We start from the raw sequence: 13,450 nt of genomic DNA on the forward strand, positions 1-13,450 counted from the left end.
ATCTCTTAGTTTTCCATTTTTGTTTCAACTCCTGTAGCATGTCTGCAGTCTCTGGTCATTTCTTGCAGCAGGTCTGTAGCCTTTGATCATCTCCTATCATATGTCTGGAGTCTTTGACATCGTCGTTCTATAGCATTACATTCAATGAATATTATAAGTGGTCTTTTGGTGATGTCAGAGGCCCCAATTTCAAGAAAGTTGATCACCAGAGAGATGAACGTGTGAAGCCTTGTTTCCCAGTGTAAAGATGTCTAGAAGTACAAGGAAACACATTTACTAGGTATTCCCATAAAAAACTACCAAGTACACAGCTCACTGAGGTGTCGAGAGGGGACGGGATGCCCCCGGACCTACCGGACCTAGCGATAAGGAATGTATAGTATACAGCATCTGGGCCCCAGGCCCATAGGCCTTTTCCTTTTTCTTTCCCTTTCCTCTGTTAGTAACGCATGTTTTTCAATTTATCCGGGCACTTCCTGTTTGTTTTATTTTTCTTTGGCCCGTCAACTCTCTGTATCTCATATTCAATGGTTGTTATCAATATCTGTTATTGCATTATTCTACAATAAAATCTTTTGAAAATTAAAAAGGAAAAAACTACCAAGTAACATTGAGTCCAGCCATAGAAGAGTCCAAAAATAAAATGCTGCATGTGCTGCTAACCCAAATTCTGCCACAAATGGGCATCTGGAGCTAATAACTATTTCTGCCTTTCTTGTAGACCTTTCCGGTAACCTTGACTCTGGTTAAGGGTCATTAAAACTCTTCACATTTATGAAAAGGGATGAGAAAGATCAGAATGTATTTCCTTGATGATTCCATTGTTTCTAGGGAAATTGCTTCATCATGTTGTGCCAGAAATGTACCATTTGCCATACCAAATTTAGACGAGTGTGGAGATGCTTAGGTTATCATGCTGGTGTTGTTTCTGCTAGATTTTCTTTCAAATGAGAGGGTAGTTAATAGTTTTTTTAGCATATGTAGTGACATTCTTTCATTCTATGCAACATATTCTTTTAATGGGGTCATTCAGCATCAAGTAAATAGACAGTAATTGCTATGCTAACAAAATATTGCCCATGGCCACAAGAAAGACGAGTAATGTGTTTCCAACTGGCTGTTGACAGAAAACGTGTGCAGGTTTTGGCACAAAGCCCCTAGTCAGAAGATTAAAAAATGAACATTTCCCACAGAATGCATTGTAATTTTTAATTGGGTGATTGTACAGCTGGAAAAGTCCATACCTAATAGCAAACAGTCTATAATTGCAGACTGTCCCATTAGGAAAACAATGCTAACATCTGTTTGAAATTAGACCTGTGCTCACACTGGCTGCACAAGCTCAGCTTTTCTTTATATAAGTTTATTTTCTGAACTTTGATGCTATATGTCATCAGCAACAACTTCACGAAGCACCGCAGATTCCTTTCTGTGTAATTATTTATCATTTGAGAGAAGTCATTAGCATAATTCACCTTGACATATAAGTATGTTCATTTAGTTTCTTTTTGTTGAAGTAAACACTCAGCCAGGTGGTTTATATGTTTCCATCTTCATTTAACCTGCATCCAATTTGTTTCTGTTATAACATTGCAAGTGTAATGTGTGCTCCCGGGATGGTTATCTTTTCTCACTGAGAGGCGTATTTACAGAGGTCCTGGCTAAAGCATAAACATGCCATGTGCCGGATTTGCTAGCAACTTTCACCTTACTTTGGTAGTTGTATGTGGAACAAGCCAAAGTAGCACCTGGTTTCTCCTTCAAGTATAACCAGTGGGGTCACTAGGGTTGGTGTCATCTGGTGCGGTAATACATGGTATCACCCCCCCTCCCACCCCCGGCACTAAGCAGGCTAGCTGGGTCCGGTGGTGGATAGAGCTGGAATGGGATCGTGGGAATGGATCTAGCCAGGATGGGATCAGGGGATGGGGATGGATGGAGCTGGGATGGGATCAGAGGCAATGGATGGAGCGGGGATAGGATCAGGGGGATAAATGGAGCGGAGCTGGGATCAGGGGGATAAATGGAGCTGAGATGGGATCAGAGGGGTGGATAGGGATAGGGTCAGGGGGATGGATGGATGGGGGATGGAATCAGGGGGGATGGATGGAGGGGGGATGGGATCGGGGGGATGGATGGAGCTGGGGTGGGATTAGGGGGATGGATGGAGCCAGAATGGGAACAGGATTAGGGGGGACAGCTGGAGCAGGTATGGAAACGGGGGCTGGATGGAGCTGGGATGGGATCGGGGAATTGATGAAGCTGGGATAGGATTGGGGGGGAATGAATGGAGCCAGGATGGGATCGGGGGAATTGATGGAGCGGTAACGGGATCCAGAGGATGAATGGAGCAGGGATGGGATCAGGATCAGGGGCGATGGCTGGAGCAGGTATGGGATCAGGGAGGTGGATGGAGCAGGGATGGGAATGGGGATGGATGGAGCTAGGATGGTATTAGGATTAGGGGGATGGATGAGAGGGTATGGGATTGGGGGTGGGTGGAGCCGGGATGGTATTAGGCTCGGGGGATGGATGAACGGGTATGGGATCGGGGGTGGGTGGAGCTGGGTGGAATCGGCGGGTGGATGGAGCGGGGATGGGATCTTTGATTTTGGGGGTTAAAGGATATGTGCTAAGGGGTACATTGGGACAGGAGAGATATTACGCTGGGGAGAGGGGGTCAAACTTCAAATCTGCCCCCCTCCTACTTCTAGGACAAGTCCTCTCTAAACCAAAACAAAGAGCACCCCCTAGCACCTATCCTCTAACTCCCCTAAAATCACTCCTGGCAGCATAATGGTTACCTGCCAATGCTCCCCCCAACCCTTCCTCTGCAATTCTCCTTTGGCATACCTTAGGGCAGGTGCTGTTGCATGAATGGTGTCCCTCCTCATCCTCTGCTCTTTCTTCCGGCCTGAGCCAAGGAGGAAGCAGAAGTGATTGCAGCTGGCGGGGTCAGAGATCTGATTGTGGCCGCGCCATGTGGAGGTGTGTGTGGGGACGGTCGGACCCCAGGCACCCAGTTAGGGAGATTCACCCTCTCTATTTGTCCTATTTGACATTGAAAGTGAAAGTAAAATAAAAAAAAACTTAATTTTGAGTTGTCACATGAAAAATAATAGAGGGGACATCTTTCAAAGGGGACACTGATGGACTGGGGAGTCTCAAAGGGATTCCTTTAATTTGCAGGGATTTTTTCACTTTCTGTTTTGGCTTTGGAACAGAAAGTGAAGTTAAATCTCCCCAATGGGACACCAATGGCAAAAATAAACCAGCAGGTGTCATAATCCTCCTTTACTTTATCTAAAATGAAAAAAATACAGGTCTACTTTAAAAGAGAAATATGGGGGAGGGGGGTCCTTTCTGATGTGGATACAGCATTGGTTCCTCGCCGGGTCTAATACTCTAATAAAACACTGCTGATCGATTGGTTCTCTGGGCTCCTTGAGAAGAGAAGTAGTGACTGACTGTCAGTCATCAGCTCTCTGCTCTGCCACCCTCACTCACTGGAGCCCAGGGCTGTGGAGGGGGCGAGAGCTGCCAGCTCAGCCTCTTAGCGGCTCGACAGTCCAGGCATGTGGGCGGATCCAAACTTCATCATCGCGATCTTGCCCGAGCCTAATCCAGCTCTGTGATGTCAGCCGACAGCGGGCTTCAGCTCCCTGTCTGCTGAAGATGGGTTACAGGGGTGCAGAACGAACTGCACTCCTATGAATCACAGTAGAAGAACAGCCAGAAAAGCTTTGGCTGTACTTCTCCTATAATCCCAGGTCTATGTTCCTTTTTAAGCAAGGTAAACATGTGGTAGATTATTATTTTAAGTATACCAAACGGAAAAAGTAAGGATGAATGGAAAGTGCTTAAAGCGGGGTTCCACCCTAAAGTGGAACTTCCGCTGATCGGAACCCTCCCCCCCTCCGGTGTCACAATTGGCACCTTTCAGGGGGAGGGGGGTGGAGATACCTGTCAAAGACAGGTATTTTCACCCACTTCCGGGCATAGACTCCCACGGGAGTCTATGCCTCTTCCTGTCCTGCCGCGCTGTCTGCTGGGACACACACGGGTCCCAGAGACAGCGTGGACAATTCCTATTGCGCTGCGTGACTTGCGCATGTGCAGTAGGGAACCTGGAAGTGAAGCCGATTCGCTTCACTTCCTGATTCCCTCACCTAGAATGGTGGCGGCAGCAGCCGAGAGCCGAGCGATCAATCGGCCTCGGCTGCCGGCATCGCTGGACCCCGGGACAGGTGAGTGTCCATTTATTAAAAGTCAGTAGCTGCAGTATTTATAGCTGCTGGCTTTTAATATTTTTTTTTCCCCAGTACAGTCCCGCTTTAATAAACAGTTAAACTGCAGTGACTGATGATTGTACAAAAACAGTAACTTTTCAGTGATTGGGGGAATGGGGGGATTTGCAGAGTAAATTGCAATTTTATATCGAAAGGGAGAGGCAAAAAAAAAAAAAAGCTTCATGTGCAGTCACTGTGGGTGGTGCATTAAATGTTTAAAAAGTACATTCAGATTCAGTAACATATTAATGTACAGATATGCATTCATTTACAGTGGTGTTCTCAGTATATGATGTGTGCTCCTGTATGGTTTCAGTTCTGGGGATGGCACGTGCTCTGTATTGTGTGTACTCTGCCTACGATGTGTTCTGTTATGTGATGCCACAAGCAAAAATTAAACAAAATTAAAAAACAATTACAAAAATTTAACCTCTTCCCGCTGGCCATATACATACTGTATATGCGGCCTCTCAGTTGGTGGGCTTTATCGTGGAGAGGCTGCATATATGTGGCTCTGTGTAAACACAATATTGTGCAAAGTGCCCACTCACTGTGCGCACCTGGCAGAGTATCCAGTCTGTACCAGGAAGCTCCTAGTGCATACTGGCAATTGGGTGGTTTCAGAACACGTGACCGCTGTGACTGCCAATCACAGTGGTCATATGATCAAAATGCCTGCTTCCACCTCCCGGCATTAAGAACCTCTTAAAGGACCGGGAGGCGGTGGGAAGGGGTTAAATAAGCCATTGAGAGTGGATACATACAAGGAAGGTTTGAATACTATTAAATAACAATAATCTTTTATTATAAAGAATCCAGCATAGACTGTTTGTAAAATTGGCAAAAGGCAAATGCAAAACATGATAAAAATTAAGACATAATTATATAGATGTAACGAAAGATTGTAATAGTAGCATATATTGTCTACACCTTTCGTGGAGATTTGCGCTTCATCAGGACCTTGTATACCTTGTATGTACTTGACTAGTGGCAGTAAACTTGTGATGAAATCGAAACAAAACAAACTGACTGATAATGCATGAAAAATGAATTATTAAAATCCACAGATACAAACAATAGAAAGAAAAATTGACATAATTCTGTTCTTAACAGCAGGAAAGGGGAGAGGGTTGCCCCAAGATCCCCAAACCCACCCCTTCAACCCACCCCTTCTGTGATATGGACACAGCTCCTCACCGGAAGTTAATGTAAAACACCTACTGCCCATTGGGGGGAACCTTGCAGCACACTTAACCATTTGCTGACCGCCCCATGGCAGTGTTACTGCTACAGGGCGGTAGCTGTGTACCAGACCACATATGTATACATGATCCTGCAGTTCCACTAGCGGGGGGGGGGGCGCACACGGGTCACTGGTGTGCTGCTTCTGCTGTGATTACTTACAGCAGAAGCCAATCAGGGGGTGCTGGGCACACACTGATAATTGGGAAGAGACTCAGAACAGAGCTCTGCCTAAGTAAACAAGGCAGAGTTCCGTTCTGACAGGGGGGAAGAGGTGGATTTTGTGTTCCTGCAAAGCAGGCACTAAAATCCATCTCTTCCCCTAGTAAAAGCAGCACACATAGTAAACAAAAAACACTAGCTAAGTACGCAGTTAACCCTTTGATCGCCCTAGATGTTTAACTCCTTCCTAGCCAGTGTCATTAGTACACTAAGCCCCTTGTACACACGGTCGGAGATTCCGTCGGAATGTGTCCGATCGGAGCGTTTTGTCGGATATTCCGACTGTGTGTGGTCTGCATCAGACTGTTTCCGTCGGAATATCCGTCGGACAAACTTTACCAACTTGCTGGAAATATTTTCCGACAAAATGCTCCGATCAGACATACTCCGATCATGTGTAGAGAATTCCGATCGGACAAAGTGCCACGCATGCTCAGATCAAATTCCTAGACCAAAGCTATTGGCTACTAGCGTGAACATAGTCCTGTCGTAACGAAATAACGTCATCACGTCTGATTTTCCGACAACTTTGTCCGACCGTGTGTATACAACAGTTTCGGACAAAATCCGTCGGACAAAATCCGACGGATTTGATTGTCGGAATCTCTATATTTTTAGCACTGATCACTGTATTAGTGTCACTGGTTCACGAAAAGTGTCAAAAGTCCCACTATAAATTGCTGATTGCGACCAATATTTGTATAGATAAAGTAAATAAAAATTCCAGTATATATCCCATAGTTAGTAGAAGATATAATGTTTGCGTAAGCCAATCAATATGCACTGTCACTGTACTAAAGACACTGACTTGGAAGAGGGCTTACTGTGTGCCTAGCCAGTGTTTGTGTTTACTATGTGTGCTGCTTTTACTAAGGGAAGAGAGGTATTTGAATCCCTGCTTTGCAGGAACACAAAATCCATCCCTCCCCCCCCTTCATTAGAACAGGACTGTGCCCGTTTACATAGGCGCAGAGCTACGTTTTGAGTCTCTGCCTGACGATTGGCCGGTGCCGGTGGACATCAAAACGCCTGGCACCTGCAGATAATCACAGGAGAAGCAGTGCAACCCCTGCAGGCAGAAGTGCAGGATCACATATGTATATGTGATTTGGTGTACAGTGGTCGCCCTGTAGCAGTAAAACTGCTATAGGGTGGTCAGAAATTGTTTAAAATATTTAAAAGTAAAATGCAGTTACCAGTGTCAGTAAATGTTGCTAAATGTAGCATACTTCAGTATAAAAAAAAGAAAGGGATATCTGCATAAACTTAGAGACTTAGAAAGTAAAAAGGGTGATGTCTAACTTAGAGGAAAGGATGTGCATATGATAGGAAGCTCAATGTCCACAAATAAGTACATCAACATCCCAGATAGGCAAAAAAATACAACCAGACCTTTGATATAGTCACATGAGTCACATGGGAGTAACCCATGTTTAAATATTGCGCCTGAGGTCGCTCCCATGCTGTAGGCGAAATGGGACTTGCAACCAACATGCAGGCATCCAAGGCATCTCGACAGGCTTTTCACCACTCTCTGAATGAAAAGGAAACTACCAGAAGAAAACTCCTGTTATGGAGAGAATTGTGAGTTTTTTCTTTGTATCTGTATGTTTTGATAATTGATTTTAATTGTGTTATCAGCCGATTTGTTGTGTTTACATTTCAGCAAAAGTTTACTGCCTCTGGTCAAGTATAAACAAGGCGTACACGGTCCTGATGAAGCAGAAACCTCTGCGAAACACGTAGACCATATTCGCTACTGTTAATATCTATTGTTACGCCTATATAATTATGTCTTAAGTTTTACCATGTATTGCTCTTGTCTTTTGGCAATTTTATGAACAGTCTATGTTGGATTCTTTATAATAAAAATGGTTGTTTTTTTTTTCAACAGTATTCTAACCTTCCTTCTACGTATCCACTCCCGACGGCATATTTAAAGTCCCGTCATTTTGTGCATTTTTTGCTTGTGGATATTGTGGGTTAATGCCCACAGGAGTGTAACCATACTTGAATATCCATTTGATGCCCCACCAGAACTAACATTGGTGTGTGAACATCTGTTATGTGATGAATGATCTGTGTGGTTTATGTTCTTGTTGTGTGTTCTGGGTGTAGCATTTGCCCTGTGTAGAGTGTGTCCCAGGTGGTGCGTGCTCGGTATTATGTGTGTCCTAGTTGTGGCATGTGCTCTGTGTGGTGTGTGTTCTGGATGTGTGTTGTGTTTTCACCACACCCAGAACACACACCACACAGAGCAAACACAACACCCAGAAAACATATCACATCCAGGACACTCATGTATGACCCACGTGTGGCATGTGCTCTGTGTAGTATGTGTTCTGAGTGTGGTGTGTTCAGGGTACTCGCCATCACTGACACCACCCCCAGGACACTCACCGCACTAAGAACAGGCACCACACAGAGCATACACCACACCCAGAACACGCACACATCATAGTGGTGTGGTTTGTTTTTTTGGATGTGGTGTGTTCTCTGCATGTATGTCCTTATGGAGTATGTCCTGGCCTTGGGGAATGCTTTCTGTGGTGTGCGCCACACACTACACCCAGGACACACACCATACAGAGCACACAACACATCCTTAACACACACCACACAGAGAGCACACTACACGCCTGTGTGGTATGTGTGTCTTTGGTGTGTGGTATGTGTGTCTTGGGTGTGGTGTGCACACACCATACCCATAATACACAAATAGAACACACTACACTCGAAACCCACACAACAAAGAGCGCAAACTACATTCAGAACACACTGTATGAGAAGATAAAAAGAGGGGGAAACGCAATCTAAGTGCAGTATTAAAATACAATTTATTTGAAAATGGTCATAAAAACTCAAGGGAACACTGCCACTCAGCCTTCTCCTGCAGGGCTTGCCAGTAGACTCCTGTCACTGTGGATGGTCAAATGGAAGCCAGGACACCAAGTAGGAAGTCTCCAGGGTCAGCATGGGGATTTCCTGTGACATCACATCCACCCATGTGTACACTCCACGCTGGCCCTGGAGAATTCCTAGTTCCTAAATGGCATCATAGCTTTCATCTGGCTTTTATCTGATCTTTCACAGTGACAGGGGTCCACTGGTGGGCTCTGCAGGAGAAGGCTGAGTAGCGGTGTTCCCCTTATCTGATGAGAAAGTACCTCAATTTTGTCCTGTGAGTTTTTATGATCATTTACAAATTAATTGAATTTTAATACTGCACTTAGATTGTGCTTCCCCTCTCTTTCCTTTTATCTTCACATTCAGAGCTAGCGTACTCTGGTGACAGCGGCAGCTAGTGCTTACCATAGCCTATGGACTTCTTTTGGATTTTGGATTATGGATTATGGATTTTAATACTGTTTAGCATACTCTGTGCAGCAGTTAATCCTTTCTGTGCACCACACCACACACAGGCACATCGCACACAGGCACACCATACAGAACACATACCACACCCTTAACAAACACCACAAAGAGCACATACCATACCCAGTACAAGAACCACACAGGGCACAATCCACAAAGAGCACATACCACACCCAGAACAAACACCACACCCAGAGCACACATTACACCCAGAACACTCATCGCATCCAGAACATGCACAACCCAGGTGTAGTGTGAGCTCTGTGTGATGTGTGTATTGGTTGTGGTGTGTGTTCTGGGTATGGTGAGTGTTCTGGGTGTGGTGTGTGTTCTTGGTGTGGTCTGCGCTTCCTGTGGTGTGTTCCACACAGCATGCCCAGAACATACACTTCACAGAGCACACACCACATAGACCAAATACCACACCAAGAACATATGCCACACAGGGCACACACTACACACAAAACATATAGTACACCCAGAACACACACCACACTTAGAATATATGTTACAAACAAAACACACACTACACTCATACACTCATGCAATGCATGTTCCACAAAGCACAAACAATGCTTACAATACACAACAGCTAGGACACACAACCCACAGCTCACACACCGCACCTAGAACAGACATCATGCAAGGCACACATGTGCAGAACTGTAAAATGTGTTAGTTTCGGATGCACTCGCTGTTACATTTTTTTTCATGAATTTGTTTTGTAATTTGTTTGGTTTAGTTTATATCTGTTTTATTTATAAATTTTCAGAACGATTCAAATTTGAATTTCAGATCGAATTCTGTGTGAAGAATAGCTAATTGTTAAGAAGCAGGCCAGGAAAGCAGCCGCTGCATCCTTAACAACCAATGACTCATCGGTCATATAAAATAAAAATAAAAAATCGCTGTGGGGTCCCCCCAAAATCCATATCAGACCCTTATCTGATCATGCAGCCCAGCAGGCCAGGAATGGGTGGGGGGACTAGTGAGCGCCTACCCCCTCCTGAACCATAAAAGGCTACATGCCCTCAACATGAGAGGTGCTTTGGGATGGGGAGGTCTGCCCCCTCCACCTCTAAACACCTTGTCCCTATGTTGATGGGGATAAGGGCCTCTTCCCCACAACCCTGGCCGGGTGTTGTGGGGGTGACGGGCAGGGGCTTATCGGAACCTGAAAGTAGCCTTTAAAATAGGGGCCCCCAGATGTGAATGGGTAGGGGGTCTACCCTACTTATTCACCAAACATGTCTAAAAAAGCGAATAGAGAGACATAACACAAGTTTTTGACAATTTCTTTATTTTAAAAAAAATGTCCCCCGAAGTAGATCCATCATCAATCATGACACCCGTCGCACCGCCGGACCTGAGAAAAGAGAAACATTCTAATACACCCAGCTCCTCTTCCTCTCCACACACAAATACAGTAGCATTTTTCTCTTTGTAGCACACATCTAGTTAAACAGAATGAATCAACTCAGCTCTGTAGTTATGTTAATTACATCAATCAGCTGCTAAAGCTAATATAGTCTTGTGGTAGAGAGAACATTTTTTAATCTGTCTGCAGTCCCATATGTATCACTCATACAGTTGACAGGACCCTGCATCTGGACATACTCATTGGGCATATGTTATTTCAAAATGAATTTATTTATTTTTGTCTTGGGAAATTAGATTCGTATTCCTTTGGTGATGAGGACACCAAAATCCTTATCAGCAATAAACCTCTATGTAAAATAATTTGTCTGATTTTGTGACAGTAACTCAGAAGGGGCTAGCTTAATTTCTTATGCCGCGTACACACGAGCGGACTTTTCAACATCCAAAGTCCGACGGACTGATTCCGTCAGACTATTCGATCGTGTGTAGGCTGCAACGGACATTTGATTCACCAAAGTCTGACGGACTTTAGAATATGGAACATGCTTCAAATTTTTCCGACGTAACTCCGCCGGACCCGGTCCCTTCGAAAAATTCGCTCGTGTGTATGCTATTCCGACGGACTAAAACCGACGCTAGGGCAGCTATTGGCTACTGGCTATGAACTTCCTTATTCGAGTCGAGTCGTACGTCATCACGTTCGAATCCGTCGGAGTTTAGTGTGATTGTGTGTGGCCAAGTCCGCTCAGTCAAAAAGTCCGTCAGAATTCTGTCGGAACTTTGGCAGAACTCCGGCAGAACTCCTTCGGAAGTCTGTCGGACATAAGTCCTCTCGTGTGTACGGGGCTTTAGTGTTTTTTTTTTTTTTAAACTGCCTGACCTTCATAGACAAAAGAGTTTTACTTTTTTTTTTACAGACCCGAAGTCTGTATGTTTAAACACCTTAAATGCCTAATTCCTAAAAAAATTTAATAAATATACAGTGCCTTGAAAAAGTATTCATACCACTTTAAATTTTCCACATCTTGTTGTGTTACAACCAAAAACGTAAATGTATTTCATTGGGATTGTATGTGATAGACCAACACAAAGTGGCACATAATTGTGGAGTGGAAGGGAAAGTATATACAGTTAAGTTTTTGGTTGTAACATGACAAAATGTGGAAAATTTTAAGGGGTATAAATACTTTTTCAAAAGCACTGTAGAGCATTAAAACCCTAGATCCAGCAGGATGTTATATTGTACATATTGTGACACAAAAAGAAAACCTTTTATGGCCACCAAAGTTTATGATTTCTGGCAGCTGCAAGTACCTGGGCTTGTGTTCAGATTGGGTCCCATTGGGTGGAACTAAACCTGGATACAAGGCCAAGGTTGCTTCGTTCTGGCTCTGGGTTAAGTCTTGCTCCCCCTTGGTGGTAATCCTGACTCTTTCCATTGAACTTTGAAATGCCAGAACCGCTGTGGCCAGGAGAGGTTTTGGCATTTGATAGTTACATGTCAAAGTTAAATGTCAGTCAGCAACAAAATGTCAGTTTAATCCCCTAATAAATCTATTAATACACAGACTGGCCTTGTTATTATCAGTCACCTATGCCTTACCTCTATCATTAGCAAAACCTATGAGTCAAATATCCCCTAAATTCAGTTGTTGGAATGTATATTATCACTTTGCCCTGTTTTTCTTTTCTTCCATATCATAACATAAAAAAAAAAATGTAATCAAAGTCCTGAAAACTATAACTGCCTGTAGTCCACATTTCGTCTCTCTTATAAAACTGTAGAGTTTTTATTGATACAGTAATTGAAATATGCTCCCTGCTCCAGAGCCAACTACTTCTTGATATGTTTTTGTATTCAATACCTTAAGACTGTGCCCTCCCTCTAGATGCGATTATGACATGGTAATGTGGCAGTATTGTAGGGCGGCACAGTGGTGTAGTGGTTAGCACTCTCACCTAGCAGTAAAAAGGGTCGCTGGTTTGAATCCCAACCATGACACTACCTGCCTGGAGTTTGCATGTTCTCCCTGTGCCTGCGTGGGTTTCCTCCGGGTACTCCAGTTTCCTCCGACACTCCAAAGACATGCAGGTAGGTTAATTAGCTTCTGTTCCAAGTTGGCCCTAGTATATGAATGGGGGACCTTGGATTGTGGGCTCCTTGAGGGTAGGAACCGATGTGAGCGTACAATGTACAGGGATAGAGACAATTGTAGACACTCACTCATGTTGAACTGGATGGACTGGTGTGTTTATACAACTTTACTAACTAACTATGTAAGTATTTACACCTGAAGTTATTGAGAGCATAGAAATTTACTTTAAGAGGTTTTTTTTCACAAGACCGGTAGTCTTAAGACCATTTACAGTATCTTGTCGACAGTTACGTTTTGTATTCTGTAGATGGTATGCTTTAAGCACATCTGTCCTTCAGGGCTAGTGGACCCACTGAACTAAAGAATAATTGACTCCTATAATGGCTTTTAGGGCCATTTAGCAGGACATGCATAGAAATGAGGGGGAATGCTATATGAACTGAAAGGCTGCTTATGTATTTTTCTTGCTCTTAAAGTGGTTTATAATTCTCTGCATTACGGTAAAAAAACAAAAAACATTCTGTGTGCAGCTCCCCCACCCCCAGCCTCCTTTATACTCACCTGAGCCTGATCTAGATCCAGTGATGTGCACAAGAGCAGAGGCTCTCTCTGCTCTCTCCCTCCTCATTGGCTCAGAGATAGAAGTTGGCTCCCACTGCTGTCAGTCAAAGCCAATGAGAAGGGAGCGAGGCTAAGGCTGCACTCTGTTTGTCTATGGACACACAGAGCTGGCTCAGAAGGGAGCCTGCATGAGTGCCCCCATTGAAAGTAGCTGGCTATGGGGGCACCCAGTTCGAGAAAGGAGCCATGAGCGCTGGTGGGGGACCTGAGAAGAGGAGCATCAAG

General features: G+C 44.3%; 1 protein-coding gene across 11 annotated transcripts in view; it reads left to right on the forward strand.

Annotated features, from left to right (window-relative positions):
* NCAM1 (neural cell adhesion molecule 1) overlaps nt 1-13,450 on the forward strand; it is a 503,899-nt gene that overhangs the window by 397,650 nt on the left and 92,799 nt on the right. The window lies entirely within an intron of this gene.

The sequence above is a fragment of the Lithobates pipiens genome, unplaced genomic scaffold (genome assembly GCF_037356315.1).
Source record: "Lithobates pipiens isolate NorthernLeopardFrog02 unplaced genomic scaffold, aLitPip1_a1.2 Scaffold_27, whole genome shotgun sequence".
In the NCBI taxonomy this organism is placed as follows: Eukaryota; Metazoa; Chordata; class Amphibia; order Anura; family Ranidae; genus Lithobates; species Lithobates pipiens.